This window comes from Heliangelus exortis, chromosome 2, assembly GCF_036169615.1.
Source record: "Heliangelus exortis chromosome 2, bHelExo1.hap1, whole genome shotgun sequence".
Taxonomy (NCBI): Eukaryota; Metazoa; Chordata; class Aves; order Apodiformes; family Trochilidae; genus Heliangelus; species Heliangelus exortis.
The window spans coordinates 130,936,042-130,942,418 of NC_092423.1; positions in this window are offsets into that span (position 1 = coordinate 130,936,042).

The following is a 6,377-nucleotide window of genomic DNA, read 5'->3' on the forward strand; positions in this document are numbered from 1 at the left end:
GCTGAACAGCCCCAGCTCCCTCAGCCTCTCCTCATAGGATCTGTGCTGGAGTCCCTTCACCAGCCTGGTTGCCCTCCTTTGGACCTGCTCCAGGACCTCAATCTCCTTCCTGAACTGAGGGGCCCAGAACTGGACACAGGACTCGAGGTGTGGCCTCACCAGCGCTGAGTACAGGGGCAGAATCACTTCCTTGGACCTGCTGGCCACACTGTTCCTGATCCAGGCCAGGATGCCATTGGCCTTCTTGGCTACCTGGGCACACTGCTGGCTCATGTTCAGCTTCCTGTCAATCCAGACTCCCAGGTCCCTTTCTGCCTGGCTGCTCTCAGCCACTCTGTGCCCAGCCTGGAGCTCCCCATGGGGTTGTTGTGGCCAAAGTGCAGGGCCCGGCACTTGGCCGTGTTGAACCTCATCCCGTTGGAATCAGCCCAACTCTCCAGTCTGTCCAGGTCCCTCTGCAGAGCCCTCCTGCCTTCCAGCTGATCCACACTCCCCCCCAGCTTAGTGTCATCTGCGAATTTGCTGATGGTGGACTCAATCCCTTCATCTAAATCATCAGTGAAGATATTAAACAGAACTGGGCCCAACACTGATCCCTGGGGGACACCACTAGTGACCGGCCACCAACTGGATGCAGCCCCATTCACCATCACTCTCTGGGCCCGGCCCTCCAGCCAGTTCTTAACCCAGCACAGGGTGCTCCTGTCCAAGCTGTGGGCTGACAGCTTTTTCAGGAAAATGCTGTGGGAGACGGTGTTGAAGGCTTTGTCCAGGTAGACAAGACCTTTTTCCAGGTTTATGTTATTTGGAGTATTTTAAAGTCCACCTCCACGGAATCTCCTGACAAGGTGGACTCCAAGTGGGGAGGTCTCTGCCTCCATGCTGAGGACAGGGAGAGGCAAAAACATCTGGCAGTAAGCAGTGGGATGGAGGACATCCAGTTTCCATCCCTCCACACTGCTTTTAGATTTTAAGAGAAAGGTTGTCAGCTTCATGGATGTCAGGAAGATTCTGGCAGCAAGGGATGCTAAAGGGCTCAGAAACAAAGAGACAAAGAACCTATACTGCGTTTGGCTTAGCTGTGTTGGGGTCTTGTTACATGTAAGGTCACTGTTGGAGTAAGTTCAAGACAATCTGTGAGACTGACAAAGGCCAAATCAGAGATGGATGCTGTAGCATATGTACTGCTTCATCCTCTTCCCCATGGCAAATTAGATCTGACTGTGCAGGCTCCACAGGTAGCCCACTGATAAGAAAAGAATTTCAAAACAGCATTTCCAAGTTAAGCTTGACAGCCAAGTTGCTTCCTTGACATCTCCAAACATCTTACATTGCCTGATCTTAGCAGAAGTCAAAATTCACCTTGACTTCACAGGATAGGGACCTGATAAAGCTGAAACATGTATCATACCACAGCAGTTATACTCTGGTAAATCTTTGTGTCCCAGTAACACACAGCCTCCACCTATCAGTGTGTTGCCATCACACTGCATTCACAGCACTGGGTGACCACTACAAGACCCTCTTTGCTGGAGAGAGCACTGGGACTACCCCAGCAGCAGCTGGAGTGTGGCAGATGTCCCTCCTTCCCCTCAGGAAATGGAGCTGAGCTGGTTCTTGAAATGACAGGCAGCACAACTTCAAGGTGGGGCCAACCTGTGCTCAGAGCAATTCTCATCCATCCACATACCTTCTCCACTCTGTTGGGTGCCCTTTTCAAGCAGGGCCAGCCAGGTGGACCCACATCAGCGTGGGTGCTGCTTCCCCGTGCCTGTGAAGTCACTGGCCCTCAGCAGTGATGTTGGCCAACATGCAGGTGCACATGGATGATTACTCCTCCAGCACCTGCCCCTAATTATGGGCCCAGAAGGTCAGGCAAGCTCTCCCACAGCTCACAGGAAATAATTACAGAGCTGCTCACCTTCCTGCAGCACAAAGCTCTTCCTGATGCATCCCAGAGGAACCGGCAGCATTACTCATAGTGGGTGATGCTTCCCAGCATGAGTCTCACGCCCCAGCTTGGCCATGCAGCTTGCTCCCATCTGGGGCTGGTCAAGGCAGTGCTGGGGAGTTGGGGAGGAAGGGGAGGAGTGGATGTAGCTCTGGCTGTGGGAAGCAACCCGTCAAGAAATGTTTGTTTAAAGCACTGCAGATTAGCTTGCCCCAGGAGTGAGCTGCTTCTGCAAATTAAATGGCTCCTCATGAGTCAGGAGTCCACCCCTTAATTACACAGTTGTGTATTTTCTGAAATGGCTGGAAAAAGTAGCAGGAATTCTGGAGAAGCGCTTTCAAACTGATGGGGCCCCACTCCCCATTTATTTGCCTGGTCCTGTGCTGCCTCCATGGCTCACCAGCTCTGCCAGAGGAGAAGCTGGAGATGGCTGACTCTGGTGCTGCCCTGGAAGAGATGTTTCCCCCGCCCTGATCCTCCCCTGATAAGGCAGTGAAAAGAAAAGACTGATGATCTTTCAAGTCAGCTTTGCTGAAAAGATTCCTACTTAACAGCTCCACCTGCAACATTCCTCATTCTCTTAACCTGGAGATGCCTTGAGTCTCCCTCCTTGCTCTGCAGGAGCAGATGCAGGTCTCTGATGGAGACTCGGCAGCCTCAGAAAATCTGCTCACCTCTTTACGGGGACGCATAGCACCTGCCTTCAGGGGGCCAACCTCCCAGCCATGGCAGGGAAAGAGAGCACATTATCCTTGTCTGGTGATACATGGTGGCAGCACACAGCTGAGGGACTGCCCTTACCCCAGCCCATGGGTGAGCTGGAAGAAGCTGGGGAGTGGGACCTTCATCCTAAACCTGCCTCTAGCCCTGCTCTGTGGAAAGAGGTGAAGCCCCCACCCCAGGGAAGTTCCTGGCCACCCTCTGTCTCTGGCACCACGAGGTAATTTTTTAACTTGGATAGTTTAACACAAAACACTTTAGAGTGAAAGGGATGGCCCGTAGCTCATTGTCACCATGGAGGCCCATGCAAGACTCGTTGATGAGCCTGGCACATGGACTCAGCAGGCTTTTTGGGGTTGGGGAATCTGACTGAGCAGTGAGTTTTTTAGGGTATCCTTAGCCGCTTCAGCAGTCACCTACTTGTGGTCATGTTGAGAAGATGTCAACCACACTGCAGTCTTTTCAGAGAGAAAGAAGTAACTGTTTTCAAGCACATATGATCAAGAGAGTCACTTGTCCCAGACAGAGCAGATGGGCACTTCTGCTTGACCCCGAGGAAATGATTATCACCATGTAGATCTTCATAGAAAGATCGTAAAACACAAGATGAAAAATAACTTACTATGTTACCTAGTCTATCACCCATCCCCCCCTTACAAGTGCAAAGTGAATGATTTTGCAGGGAAAGACCAAAGGTTTAAAGTGTGGGGGGTTTAAATAGAAACAGCAAGAAGAGGCAGGAAAAAAGCGTGCTGCGAGAATACAATTCTTGCTCAGTGACTGCAATAAAGCAAAAGGCTTTAAAAAGGCTACAAATTACTTTCAGAGCTGTAAATTTCATTTTGGTTTAATAACTTCAACCCAGCTTTGAGAGCATTAAAAAAATGTCCTGCCTGCAGATAGATTTTTATGATTTTTAAAGACTATTTGAAAATACAAGTGAAGATATGCAGTTGTTACAATACCCCTGGGGTGAGCAGTTCTGTGCACAGGTGTTTCAGGAAATCTTTGAAAACTCTCCTTGCTACCCATGGGTTAGCTGAACCCACAGGGAGATTTTCAGGACAGGATAGGACTAGAAAAAGCAGGTGCTGTTCCCAAAGCAGGACTTTGGCATTCCAGGAGCAGTGCTGCCTGCAGCACATCAGCCTGTGATGGTGGGATGGGAAAGGGGACAGAGGAGGAGAGCAAAAGTACCAATACCTGGAGGGGCCTACAGGAAAACTGAGGAGGGACTTTTTACAAGGGCAGGAAGTGATAGGACAAGAGGGAACAGCTTCAAACTGAAAGAAGTTAGACCTATATTAGACATTAGGAAGAAATCCTTTACTGTGCGGGTGGTGAGACACTGGAACAGGTTGCCCAGAGAAGTTGTGGATGCCCCCTCCCTGGAAGTGTTCAAGGCCAGGTTGGATGGGGCTCTGAGCAACCTACTCATGTCCCTGACTACAGCAAGGGGGCTAGAGGATCTTTAGGGTCCCTTCCAACCTAGACAATTCTATGATTCTATGAAATCTCTGCTTGGCTGATTCGTATCCACAGACACCTACTCATCCTACATAGGATATGTGGTAGTGCCCTCTGAGTTTATTCTGCATGCAAGTCACTCTGCTTGGTGATCAAGGTTGTGGACTGTGCTGATGCTCTCCAGATCTGTGAACAAACTCCGTGGGTGAGCATTCCTGTGGGGGAAAGCTCACATGCCCTGGCATAAAGATGCATCAAAAAGGAGGCAGCACCCCATGGGCATCTGCCTGCAGTGCTTCCTTGCTCTCCTGTAGATCATATGGTGAATCCTCAAGCCCCCTCATTTCATGTACTAGAGAGGTTTAACTTAAAATAATTTACAAGCCATTGTTTTTCCTGCAAAAACTTTATTTGACAGACGTACTTTTGTCCAGCATCACAAGTGAGTATCGTGTCCACCAATACTTACTTTGCTTTGTAATGGCTCCTGTGGTCCATACCCACAGGACCCCAGAAAGATACAGCTTGATGCTCAGTTTGAGTGGGTTGCTCCAGATCCCATCCCTTCAGATGGGAGTTGGCAAAAAAACTTCTGTGAAACAAAGGAGTCAGACTCTCACCATGCAAGAGAGATATCTTGAAAGACTCTTTCATGTGGAGCCAGAGAGACTAGAGAGTGTCAGAGTTTTAAAGACAAAATACTGCCATCAGAAAGGTATACGGACTTCATACAGGAGGGACCCATCATACATTGGCAGCCTTTGAATTCATCTTTTATTTAAAAGATTTGTCTTCAGACCAAAGAAGTTATGCCTTTTATGAGTAATAAGGCATAAAGTAATTTTTTTTCTGGATGAAACTACCATTCAATATAAAATAAGCTGGCTATTTTGATTTATTGAACAGACAAAGTCATATTTTTCCTTGGAAAAAACCCACATCATCCAGCTCCCCAGCCTGCAGAGGCCCTCGAGACGAGGGTGTTGGTGCTGCTGAGGCTGGGATTAGCTTTTGCGTCACAGCCCAGTCTGAGGGAATATGGTTCATATCTTGGGCTGCAGCACTTATCAGAGATGATGGGACAGACACTGATGTTATCATTGCCAGACATGCATAAATATAATTAGGTATATAGTTACATCTCATAGAATCATAGAATGTCAGGTTGGAAGGGATATCAAGGATCATTTGATCCTTCTAACATTATTGTTTATATGATCTGTCCCAACACCCTGCTGAGCTGAGACTTAAAACTTTCCAAAGTGAGGAATCCAGCACTTCCCTTGGGAGACCATTCCAATGTCTGACTGTCCTCATAGTGAAAAATTGTCCTCGTGTGTTCAAATGGAATCTCCCCAGGAGCAACTTGTGCCCATTGCCCTTCATCTTATCCAACTGACTCCTTGTAAATAGGGAGGCTTCATCTTCTTTGTACCCCCCCCCCTTTAAGGACTGGAACATTGTAATAAGGTCTCCCCTAAGCCTTCTCCTCTCAAAGCTGAACAGACCCAATTTTCTCAGCCTCTCCTCATATGGCGGATGCTCTAGTCCTGTGATCATCCCCCTGTCTCTTCTCTGGACCCTCTCCATCCTGTCTGCATCCTTTTTGTACAGCGGGGACCAAAACCAGATGCAATACTCCAGGAGTGGTCTGACAAGCACTGAGTAGAGTGAGATGATGACTCCTTTATCTCCTGGTGATGCCCTTGTTGATGCAGCCCAGAATGTGACTGATGTCCAATAGGAAGCTTCATCTGTGTTTGTCCAGCCTGGTTCCTGGGGTCCCCCTTTTTCACACCCTGCTCAGCCACTGGTGAGCAGGTGAGCTGCTCCAGGTGAGCAGCCCTGTGGGAGCACCCCCAAGAGACATCTCAGCTTTGCCACCTTGGGGGCTGCAGGGGACATCTTCTTGTCTGGAGCTACTTGGGCTTTTGGATATAGCTAATAATTTTGGAAGGCACTTCAAGGTAAAGCAGCTCCTGGCTCCCAATGGGTCTTCTGCTGTTCTCTTAAATGCACAGGGACCTATGCACTCCCACCAATACTCAATCCACTGCATGTCCTTAATGCCCATATTCCTTAAACATGAAGCACTCCCCACTCCTGTAGTCTTCCCTTAGTTTTTCTGGCACTGTTAGACCCAGGAGGTTTTGGTGTCGTTGCTTCTTGGGAGGCAGGCAAATCCATCCATTCCACAAGCATCACAGACACCAAAACCCACATGGATCATTCTCAAGAA